The sequence below is a fragment of the Sus scrofa genome, chromosome 1, assembly GCF_054392235.1.
Source record: "Sus scrofa isolate SSC_HxYL_T2T_F1_AM1 chromosome 1, Sscrofa_HxYL_maternal_Yorkshire_Landrace_v2.0, whole genome shotgun sequence".
Lineage (NCBI taxonomy): Eukaryota > Metazoa > Chordata > Mammalia > Artiodactyla > Suidae > Sus > Sus scrofa.
The window spans coordinates 39,011,815-39,024,629 of NC_139383.1; the positions used below are offsets into that span (position 1 = coordinate 39,011,815).

Below are 12,815 nucleotides of genomic sequence, written 5' to 3' on the forward strand. Positions count from 1 at the left end.
CATAACTCATGCTACAGCCAGACATTTAGTTTTTCAACATGTCCTGCATACCCGGTTCCTTCTGCCAGAATCACTCTCCTCCAAACTCTTTAGCTAATGCTACATCTTCAAGACTTCAAGTAACTGTCAGTTTGTGCAAGAAGCTTTGTCCAAGACTCTAAGTCAAGTTTGGCTATCCTACTGTTTTATTCTATCACTCTGTAACCCCCTCCTCATTTTAGCATTTAGTATCCTATATTGAAACTACACATTTATTTAGGTCTATTCCACAACAGATAGTAACTAGAAAAATAAAATACCTAGTTGGCTAACAGTTTAGTTCAGGCAGGTAAGATATTAGTGTTACATTAGAGGAGGATTAAAAATGAAAAAAAAAAAAAAAAAACTGAACTTCTTGGAGTTCCCGTTGTGGCTCAGTGGTTAACGAATCTGACTAGGAACCATGAGGTTTCAGGTTCCATCCCTGGCCTTGCTCAGTGGGTTAAGTATCCCGAGTTGCTGTGGCTCTGGTGTGTGCCAGCGCCTACAGCTCCAATTAGACCCCTAGCCTGGGATTCTCCCCATGCCGTGGGAGTAGTCCTAGAAAAAGAAAAAAAGAAAAAAAAAACTGAATTTCTTATTCATATCTGTGGTTCTTGCCCCCAAGCACAGTGATAGGATAATAAAATAACAATGAAGTGTTTGATATTTGAATAAAGAAGTTTAAAAAAAACACCTTTTGTCCCAAGACACCAGTAAACCAAGGCATGGATTATGACACTGAGTATCCCAAGACTAGGATCTTAGTTACTAGGTCTGGGATATAGGACTAGATCAGACAAGAGGAAGGTGGCTCAATTCAGAGGAATTGTGAGGAAAAACTCCAGATATACAGACTTCAGGATTCAATAAATTAATGGCATAAGAGCACTTAAATGTCCCTAGTTTCTGAACAAGAATGACCCTCCAACATGGAGCACAGCTAATGCTCTAAGTGAGGGTTACATGCAGAGGACAACTGTAGAAGAGAATTAATCAGTCATCATTACCAAAGACATCAAGATGCAGAAGTGCTTAAGTTCCCAGGAAGTCTAAAAGAATACATTCATCTAATTGTATACACACTGTTACCAAATGAAAGTGTGTATCTCCCCAAAATGCATATGCTGAAGCCCTAACTTCCCATGTGATTGTTTTTGGAGATAGCGAACCTGTGCTTCATAGGGTTAAAAAACCCATCCTAAAACTGTGTCTCAGAGGGTTAACCGAAACTGGTGACTAACAGAAATTCCTGAGCTTGTCACACAAAAACCCTTCCACTTGTAATTTGCTTTCATTGACCCAAACTCACTTTATTTTTTGACTCCTTAACCCCCTATAGATACTGCCTCTGACATATAAGTCACTATAGTAACAGAGGAATGAAGTTATTTGGCAGGAACTCAGAGTTGGCTCCTGTCCAGTTCAAACTGGCTAAAACTAGTTAGGACCACTGACCATAAAACTGAGGCTGAGCAGGTGTCCGATAAATGACTTTTTGATGTCAGAGGACTGAAAACTCCACCTTGAGATCCTGCTGAATGCCTTTATTTTAAACATGCATCCTGTGAAGAAGCATGTAATACACTTGTGCAGAACACCGATTACATCACTTTTTCCTACCTCCAATCACCTCTTCCCACAACTAAGACTACCCTGCTTCTTTATCTCATAAATATCTCAAGCCCTTCACCTTCTGGGAGGCAGATCTGAGACATGTCCTCCCCTCTTCTCCCTTGTTTGCCTTGTGAATAAACCGTTTTCCTGCTGAAAACCTCAGGGTCTCAGCCTTTGGCTTGCTGTGCATCAGGAAAACAAAACAATGGGACTTGTGAGGAGGTGATAAAGGTTAAATGAGATCACTGGGGTGGGGCCCCCTAATCTGAAAGGGCTGGCACCCTTACTGAAGAGGAAGAGACACACAGGAGCTCTCTCGCTCCACCTTGTGAGGACACAGTACAAAGGGGGTATTTGTAAATCAGGAAGAGAATGCTCACCAGGAACCAAATCAGTTGGCACACTGATCCACAACTTTCCAGCCTTCTAGCATGGTGAGAAATAAATTCTGTTGTTTAAGACACCCAGTCAGGTTTTTGTTACGGCAGTCCACACAGAGCAAATTATTTTTTGTGTATAACGTCTCAAAAAAAGCCAGATAAAGTTTGTCTTGTCTGCATTATCTTACCACCTCAGAAGGAGAGAAACAGCAAAACTGGATAGCTACCGATGTTAGTAGATAAATACTCCTAAAATCACAGTGAGCTAATTAACACTTCCACCTCATCTACCATGGAATTTGCCCATGATCTACTACAAATACCCAACAGTTCCGTGGCCAATAAAATTGAGCTCTCAATGATGCTTTCTGAATTCATCCTGTATCTGTCATACGGTGAAAGTTGCACTAGAGCTACCTCCAAAAATGCATGTGGGACAAGGTTACACAATAACTGACCCAAGAAAACTCAAGCCAAGGTCTGAAGGATAATAGAGGATCCCTTGGATGTTGCTACTGTTAGCTCTGCTCTTTTTCCTTTTGCTGATGAAAATGACTGAAATGTTGTTCTAAAAGTCCTCAGCAGCCTGGGTGTTCAGGGTTATTTAGGACTGTCTCAGCAGTTGCTGAAGTGCAGTGGTTCCTCTGGCTCTTGGCTGCATTACTGTCTTCAGGAGATGGGATCCCTATCCAGAATGTCACACGTGGGAAACCTTCTCAGACTGTGTATAGCCTTACTATTGATGATGGATGGATGCCATAAAAGAAAGTTATTGAGGTGTGAATTACCATCATAACTGAATTCCTCCCTGCAGTGATAAGGGCAGAGACCTGCCTGGTTTCCAAAGGAGCTGTATTATATAGCACTGTAAAGCAGGTTGCTCCTTTCAGCCTTATTTGCCCATGTTTAATTATGATGCCTTAAAAAAAAGCATATATTATACTCTGACATCTCACTTTCACAACATTCACTATATGGTAGAGTTTGGTATTAAGCCAGTTTATTTTGGACTCCATCCAAGAGAATTTAATTAAGAATATCTAAAGTACCTTGTTATGAGATGATCTTACCTGCAAATTGGTCCCACTGAGAGGGCTGTGTTAAAGTTCCCACAGATATGATCAAAAGAAGAAGAAAAAAGAAAAAAGAAGAAAAGAAAAGAAAAGAAAGGAAAGAAAAGGAAAGGAAAAAAGAAGAAGAAGAAATTTCAGTTTTTTTCTTCTTCTACTTGTATACATATAAATCTCTGTTCACAACTCTCAGATTAGGTAATTTTCTTAGTGCAAGTACAAAAGAACAGTTGTCCAAAGCCACCTGAATTCAGGGATTTGTATAGGGTTTGCCATTGCACTTAAAACACACAAAAGGAAGAAGTCTATTGGTTTGCAACCATGGCCAATTGTGAAATGGAAAGAACAGCAATAATTCTAATGGTCTGAAAGAAATAATTCATTCTCCTTTTGCATAAAGCTATAAAATCCTATCTTGAATATACTTTGAATATTTTTCTAACAGCCCTACCGGAAAACATTGAAGAGTGGTACATAAATTATTCAAGTACCAAATAAAATTAATGAAGGGGTTCCTTTCCACCACATACAAATTCCAGAATGATGAAATGAAGTTTCATTGTATAATTTTTTCCCTTTTGTTCCCCTAAACAAGAAAACATTTTGGATATTCAATAAAATCCTATATAATGCATTTGTTTTTCTGAGTACTGTACATGGCTAATAACGTGTATTTCAAAGCAGGAGAGTACCTCAAACACAACTGAGATGTTTGACATCCAAGACTCTTTTGCTCTTTATTTTGAGAAGGAGAATAATTATATAAGCAATTAGGTAGAATGTTAAAAACATAACCAGGAACCACGGAGTTCCCGTTGTGGCACAGTGGTTAATGAATCCGACTAGGAACCATGAGGTTGCAGGTTCGATCCCTGACCTCACTCAGTGGGTTAAGGATCCGGCGTTGCCATGAGCTGTGGTGTAGGTCGAAGATGCGGCTCGGATCCTGCTTTGCTGTGGCTCTGGCATGGGCTGGAGACTATAGCTGCTATTAGACCCCTAGCCTGGGAACCTCCATATGCCCTGGGTGCGGCCCTAGAAAAGACAGGGAAAAAAAAAAAGCCAAAAAAAAAAAAAAAACCAACAAAAAACATAACCAGGTTTTACATATTATAAAAACATAACCAACTATAAGTTTGCCCTCAATCTAACTCCCTTTTGGTAGAAATAGGTTATTTTTTGCTTACATTTTTGCAAACTTAAAAATCTTCTTCTTTTTTTTTGTCTTTTTTAGGGCTTCAGCACATGGAAGTTGCCAGGCTAGAGGTCGAATCAGAGCTGTGGCTGCCAGCTTAGGTCACAGCTACAACAAAGTGGGATCTGAACTGTGTCTGTGACCTACACCAAAACTCACAGCAACTCGAGATCCTGACCCACTGAGTGAGGCCAGGGATCAAATCTGCATCCTCATGGGTCCTAGTCAGATTCGTTTCTGCTGCACCACAACGGGAACTCCTTAAAAATCTTCTCTTAAATGAAAGAAAAAACTGCATGTTTCATTTTTTTTCCTATGTGTGTATAATTTTTTGGCACAAGAGATGTAATTTATATGTAAATTTTGTGAATACAACTTTCATGGTTTAAAAAAGTAAATATTTTTAGAACATCATATAATCATATAAAGAATACAGCATTTGCCTAAGTACTCTTTGGATAATAGCAGTAATTAAACATATACAAACATACACCCTTAGATGTGCATATATACACAAAGCGTTTGTCAATTACAGTCCTGCCATACTTAATGAATTCTACAGGTTATAAAGAAACCATTGAAGAAAAAAGTGTTAGAAGTCATTATTAGTTTATCCAAAATTTTATGTCAAAAATCTATTTAATTGCAAACATAAAAAATAAAAACAAAAATATAACAAACCAATTTATTTTTAATCATGTCCAACTATAGGGAAAGTTCTCGAATGGTCTATCTTTAACAGGGTTACATTTAGGATTCTTTTCTTGATATGTTAATAATTTTTCCAAGTAAATTTGCTCATAGCCTTTAAGAGGCTTCCAATTTTGAAAAGTGACATTTTGAACATAGGAACATCTTTCATAATCATTTCTATATTCTCTGTTAATAAGCCCTCAATAAATACCTTAAAAATGAAAAAGGAGACTAGAAATACTTTAAACCATTCAGTTATTAAAACCAGAATTATTAGCCAGCAGCAGTGCTGAGGAAAAAGAAAGCAAGGTTGAGGGATGGCTTTAACAGGCAAAATGAAAATAAATCTTGAAAGTCAGAATAAGGTTGGGCTATTAAAGGGAACAATGAACTCTAAGAATTTTTATTATCATTATTGTTATTATTATTATTATTATTTTGTCTTTTTAGGGCCACACCCAAGGCATATGGAGGATCTTAGGCTAGGGGTCGAATCCGAGCTACAGCTGTCAGCCTACACCACAACCACAGCAATGCAGGATCTGAGCTGCGTCTGCGACCTACACCACAGCTCATGGTAGCACCAGATCCTCAACCCACTGAGCAAGGCCAAAGATCGAACCCGCATCCTCATGGATGCTAGTCAGATTCGTTAACTGCTGAGCCACGATGGGAATGCCAAGAATTTTTTTTTTTAAATGAAACAAACAAATGTATGGTGATTTTGTATAGTTTAGGAGTAACCCTACAGAAAGAATAGGACACCCTTAAATATCTAAAGATTGTCTGCTATCAAGATTTTCATAAATGGAGAGGTTCTCTAAATCAATCAAATTACAAGTAGAAATTTTACAGATAGGGGTCTAAAAGGTTATTTTAAATAACTCCATTATATATTTTTAAATTACTAAACAAATTTATGTTCATTATAAATTCCACAACTGGGAAAAATCCCTTTGAAATGGCCTATTATTTTTCTTTCCTTTGAGTACTCAGTTCCTGAATTATCATGACGACCTCTCAAGACACTTTTGCCTTCTGCGAGTTTAGGATGTGAGGGTGGGCTCCGCTCTGCCAGCCTACAGAGCAGACCACACAGGACATGCAGAGTCCCTTCCCCCTGAGCAACATAGGAGGGTTGCTGCCCTCAGTTGCTGCACTGCTCTGTTCCCTGAACCTGCAACAGGGCAAGACCAGCTGCCAAGCAACTGGAGCGGGAAGTCAGGTATGAGCAGCAACTCTGTGGTCTGAGTTGGGACACAGCTGCTTCATGGACATCCAAGAACGCTCACTGTTAGAAGCATCCTTATACATGCAAAGGAAGAAAGAATGAATTCTCTCATCTAACCTTGGGAGGTAAATTGCCTTTTTCTGGCACTTGAAGTGAAATCTCATACACTTTGTAAGATGCTTGATTTCAAATGTGCATTTGAAAAGCAATTACCCTTTTAAAAAAGATTCCCAGATCCCCCAACCCCATGAGTAGAACCATAATAAAAAACACTGCTAAACATAATGATCCCTCCATGTGCTGTGTTTGCTTACTGTGTCTCTGTTGATAGACTGTTTTGCCTGTGGCACATTTATTTTTACACCGCACGGGAAATGAAATAAATATATTAGTGATTTCTTATCAAATGGCATTTTACACTGTGTGCTTTTTTTCAAATATAAAATCAAAAACCTTTCCAAGAGTAGAAATTTGACATAACTCAAATAAAAAATGGTTTCCTTCATTCAGACAGCAGCAGGATGTATAAGATTATAACTTTCACATCAAAGATTGGCTTCGTGCACTCTTGATCAACAATGGAAGGACAAGGACATTGTTCAATTACATAAATCATCCCTCAGAATTTATGAGTTAATAAAAGCTGAAAACATAGATTCATAAAAGAGAGATTTTATGAAGTAGCATTCAAAAATCATTTCAGTTAATTTCTCACAAATATTAGAAACAAAAAGGGTGACTGCAAGACTTTAACTTCTCCTTATTCAGTTATCAAAACACCATATTTACTTAACCCAGGTCTCTTTATCTCAGTGATAAAAGCAACAATTAAAAAAAAAAAAACCCTGTTGCATTCATGAAACAAAATTTTGACATCTGATTTCATTAAGAACTTGGCCAATCTTTTCTGCGAAATACTACCTAGGGTAAACTTTTCCTCCTTTATCTGTCATTGCTTTAAAGTCTTGCTGCTTTCTCAAGGTCCTACTGACCAGGTATAGTTGCATAACTTCTTTTTTTAATAAATTCGTACTCTTTCTCAAACTGAAGACGAGTTCCATCTACACAACTTCTTACAATCAGTGCTGCAATTTCCATGTGCAAGGACGTCTTGGAAAAAATATAATGAAAGTTTCCACATCACTTTCCACAGAACAGAAAGTTCCAGAGTGGAATAGTAACAAAAACCATCTCAGATTTCCTCTGAATAAGAAAAAGTCCAGCACTAAAATGAATAAAACAGGACAAAAATTTAGAAAGAAAAATGTCAGAGTGTAATTAGGGCTTTGGCGTTACTCTGAGTGATAAGTGGAATGAGTAGAGGAATGGAAGAAAGACATGAATTCTTGTTTACACAGTCACTTAGACTGCAGTGCTGAGAACGTCACATGGTTGGAAATTGAACAAATATCCAAGGGAAGGATGACTGGCTTGGAACAGAGAGGTGGTCCAAGAAGAAACGAGGCATAGTTGGATTCTGGATATATTTTGAAGGTACAGCCAATGTGAAATCTTGATGGATTGAATGTGGAGTGAAGAGAAATAGAGTTGCCAAAGATGAGTTGTTTGGTTCAACAACTAGAAGAGGAAAATCCCACTAATTGAAATGGAGGTGGGAGGCTGTGGGGGTAGTGGGATCCGGAAGCAAATAATAGGATATCCTCTTTGATATGCCAGGTCTAGTTATAAATATTAAAAATCACTCTAAGAATACTGTAATGATACAATATTTCTAAATCAAAAAAACATATAAAACCAAATTCATACTGAGTGAAGTAAGTCTGAAAGAGAAAGACAAATACCATATGATATCACTTATATCTGGAATCTAATATATAGCATAAATGAACCTTTCCACAGAAAAGAAAATCATGGACTGGGAGAATAGACTTGTAGTTGCCAAGGGCTAGCGGGAGGGAGTGGGATGGACTGGGAGCTTGGGGTTAATAGATGCAAACTATTGCCTTTGCAATGGAATAGCAATGAGATCCCACTGTGTAGCACTGGGAACTATGTCTAGTCACTTATGATGGAGCACGATAATATAAGAAAAAAGAATGTATACATGTATGTGTAACTGGGTCACCATGCTGTACAGTAGAAAAAAAATTGTATTGGGGAAATAACAATTAAAAAAAAAAAAAACCAAATGTGCAAATGGGCAGCATAACTCAAAGGGTGTTTAAGATATGCATGTCAAAAACAGCAGTTTTTGTCATGGCTTAGTGGAACCATGAGGTTTCGGGTTCGATCCCTGGCCTTGCTCAGTGGGTTAAGGATCCAGCATTGCCGTGAGCTGCGGTGTAGGTCGCAGACATGGCTCAGATCCTGTGTTGCTGTGGCTGTGGTGTAGGTGGGCAGCTGTAGCTCTGATTCGACCCCTAGCCTGGGAACCTCCATATGCCACAAGTGCGGCTCTAAAAAAGCAAAGCAAAAAAAAAAAAAAAAAAAAAAAAAAAAAAAAAAAAAAGACATGCATACCAAAAACATAGTTTTTTTTCATTTTTAAAGTTTTGAAGTATAGTCGATTTACCAGGTTGTGGTTGTGGTCATTTCTGCTATGCAACAAAGAGATTCAGTTATACATAAACACACATCCATTCTCTTACATACTCTTTTCCCATGTAGATTATGTAGATCATCACAGAATACTGAGTTCTCTCTGCTGTACAACAGGTCCCCAGAGCCAATCATTCCATATACCTCAGTGTGCATATGCCAACCCCAAACCTCAGTCCATCCCCCCTCCCCCCTCTACCTGTCATCTTTGGTAACCATGGGTTTTTCAAAGTCTATGAGTATGTTTCTCTTCTGCAAATAAGTTCATTTGTATCAACTTTTTTATTTATTTATTTATTTTTTTTTTTTATTTTTTTTTTTTTTTTTTATTTTCCCACTGTACAGCAAGGGGGTCAGGTCATCCTTAGATGTGGGGGAAAAAACTGTAACTGCAATGTATACATCTAAGGATGTATCAACTTTTTTAGATTCCACATATAAGTGACAGCATATGATATTTATTTTTCACTGTCTAACTTTACTTAGTGTAATAATTTCTAGGTCCATCCATATTACCGCAAATGCAAATGGCCATTATTTCTTTTTTTTTTTTTTTTTTAGTTGAGAAATGTTCTATTGTATATATGCACACATTGACTTTATTGATTCTTCTGCTGATGGACATTTAGGTTGCTTCCATGTCTTAGCTATTGTAAATAGTGCTGCAATGAACACTGAGGTTCATGTATCTTTTTGAATTATGTTGTTTTTTTTTCTGGATGGATGCCCAGGAGTGGGATTGCTGGATGTAGTTCTTTTTTTAGTTTTTTGAAGAACCTTCATACTATTTTCCATAGTGGTTGCACTAATTTACATTCCTAACAACAGTGTAAGAGGGTTCACTTTTTTCTGCACCCTTTCCAGCATTTATTGTTTGTAGGCTTTTCAATAATGGCCATTCTGGATTTGTAAGGTGGGTAACTCATGGTAGCTTTCATTTGCATTTCTCTAATAATTAGCAATGTTGAGCATCTTTTTATGTGTTTTTTGACCATCTGTATGTCTTCTTCGGGGAAATGTCTATTTAGATCCTCTGTGCATTTTATCACTGAGTGTTTTGCTTGTTGTTTTTTGGCTTGGGAATTTTCTTAGTTTTTGTTTTTTATACTGAGCTGCAGGAAATGTTTGTATATTTTGGAAATTAATCTCTAATCCATTGCTGCACCTGCAAATATTTTTCTCATTCTGTGTGTTGTCTTTTTGTTTTATGGTTTACTTTGCTATGCAAAAGGTTTTAAGTTTACTTAGGTCCCTTTTTTTTTATTTTGTGTTTATTTTCATTACTATAGGAGGTGGATTGAGAAGATATTACTATACTTTATGTCAGACAGTGTTCAAGCCTATATTTTCCTCTAAGAGTTTTATAGTATCTGGTCTTACATTTAGGTTTGTAATCAATTTTGAGTTTATTTTTTGGTATGGTGTTAGAGAGTGTTCCAATTGAATTTCTTTGACAACAGCTGTCCAGTTTTCCCAGCACCACTTATTAAAGAGACTGACTTTTCTCCATTGTATATATTTGTCTCCTCTGACATAGATTAGTTGACCATAAGTGCTTGGGTTTATTTTTGAGCTTTCTATTCTATTCCATGGACCTATATTTCTGTTTTTGCACCAGTACCATACTGTTTTGATAACTGTAGCTTTAGAGTATAGTCTGAAGTCAGGAAGCCTGATTTGTCTGGCTCCACTTATTTCCTCAGGATTACTTTGACCATTTGAGGTCTTTTGCGTTTCCATACCAAAAAAAAATTTTTAAGTTCTATGAAAAATACCATTGGTAATTTGATAAGGATTGCACTGAATCTGCAGATTGCTTGGGTAGTGTAGTATTTTCTTTTTAAGTGTAATTAGTTAACCCTAGTTATTTCTATATGGTAAAATAAAATATAGGTGATTTTTATTTTCTTCTCTTTACTTATACTGAACATAAATTACTTTTATAATATAAACAAGTACAAAAAATAATACCTCAGATATAATATTTAATTTCTCAGATCATGTTGTAGCATCAACATTTATTCATTTATGAAGATTATTTTAAGGCACAACTTTTGTAGGGACAGAAAAATAAGTCTGAGATGGTCTTGTTTCTTGAGGCACTCGTATTTTTTAAATATACTTTTTGGTTTAGAATTTTAGATTTAGAGAAAAGTAGCATAGATAGTAGAATCCTTTCACAACTTTCCCTAATGTTAATATCTTATATAATAATGGAACCCTTGTAAAAAAAAAAAAAAAAGAAATTAGTACAATGCTATTAACTAAACCATAGACTTAATTCATATTTAGCCAGGTTTACCACTAATGTGCTTTTTCTGTTCCTGTATCAAAGCCACAATAGTGCACTGCATTAGTCACTGTATCTTCTCAGTCTCATTCTAATATGTAAAAGTTCCTTGTTTTACCTTGTTTTTTATAAACTTGGAAGTTTTAAAGACTGCTGGTTAGGTTTTTTTTTTTTTTTTAACTGATTTTTATTTTTTCCATCATAGCTGGTTTACAATGTCTTGTCAATTTCCTACTATATAGCAAGGTGACCCAGCTACACATACATACATACACTCCTTTTTCTCACATATCATGCTCCATCATAAGTAACTAGATATAGTTCCCAGTGCTCTACTGCAGGATCTCATTGCTTATCCATTCCAAAGGCAATAGTTTGCATCTATTAACCCCAAATTCTCAGTCAGTCCCACTCCCTCCTCTGCCGCTTTGGCAACTATAAGTCTGTTCTCCAAGTCCCTCAGTTTCTTTTCTGTGGAAAGGTTCATTTGTGCCATATATTAGATTCCAGATATAAGTGATGTCATATGGTATTTGTCTTTGTTTTTCTGACTTACTTCACTTAGTATGAGAGTCTCTAGTTCCATCCATGTTGCTGCAAATGGCATTATTTTGTTTCCTTGTTATGGCTGAGTAGTATTCCATTGTGTATATATACCACATCTTCTTAATCCATTCATTTGTCCATGAACATTTAGGGTGTTTCCATGTCTTGGCTATTGTGAATAGAGCTGCAATGAACATTCGGATGCATGTGTCTTTTCAAGGAAAGTTTTGTCTGGATATATGCCCAAGAGTGGGATTGCTGGGTCATATGGTAGTTCTATGTTTAGTTTTCTGAGGTACCTCCATACTGTTTTCCATAGTGGTTGTACCAATTTACATTCCCACCAACAGTGTAGGAGGGTTCCCTTTCCTCCACACCCTCTCCAGCATTTGTTATTTGTGGACTTATTAATTATGGCCATTAAGACTGGTGTGAAGAAGAACCTCATGATAGTTTTGAATTGCATTTCTCTAATAATCAGTGATGTTGAGCATTTTTTCACGTGCTTATTGGCCATCTGTGTATTTTCTTTGGAGAAATGTCTATTCAAGTCTTTTGCCCATTTTTGAATTGGGTTGTTGGCTTTTTTGCTGTTGAATTGTATAAGTTGTTTGTATATTTTAGAGATTAAGCCCTTGTTGGTTGCATCGTTTGAAACTATCTTCTCCCATTCTATAAGTTGTCTTTTTGTTCGCTTTTTGGTTTCCTTTGCTGTGCAAAAGCTTGTCAGTTTGATGAGGTCCCATTGGTTTATTTTTCCTTTTATTTCTCTTGCCTTGGGAAACTGACCTAAGAAATCATTTGTAAGGTTGATGTCAGAGAATGTTTTGCCAATGTTCTCTTCTAGGAGTTTGATGGTGTCTTGTCTTATATTTAAGTCTTTAAGCCATTTTGAGTTTATTTTTGCGTATGGTGTGAGGGTGTGTTCCAGTTTCAATGATTTACATTCAGCTGTCCAGTTTTCCCAGCAGCCCTTGCTAAAAAGACTGTCTTTTTCCCATGGTATATTCTTGTCTCCTTTGTTGAAGATTAATTGACCATGGGTATCTGGGTTTATTTCTGGGTTCTATTCTGTTCTGTTGGTCTGTATGTCTGTTTTGGTACCAGTACCACACTGTCTCGATGATTGTGGCTTTGTAATACTGCCTGAAGACTGGGAGAGTTATGCCTCCTGCTTGGCTTTTGTTCCTCAGGAATGCTTTGGCAATTCTGGGTC

At 37.0% G+C, this 12,815-nt stretch overlaps 1 protein-coding gene across 28 annotated transcripts in view; it reads right to left on the reverse strand.

Moving 5' to 3' along the window:
• Positions 1–12,815, reverse strand: part of NKAIN2 (sodium/potassium transporting ATPase interacting 2) — a 1,025,455-nt gene that overhangs the window by 971,893 nt on the left and 40,747 nt on the right. For 2 of the 28 annotated variants that reach the window (XM_084957916.1, XM_084957997.1), the window contains exon 2: positions 3,086–3,110. The exons of the other annotated variants lie outside the window; for them this stretch is intronic. The gene's annotated coding sequence lies outside the window, so the exon portion shown is untranslated. The remainder of the gene's footprint in view (positions 1–3,085; positions 3,111–12,815) is intronic. 28 annotated transcript variants of the gene reach the window in all.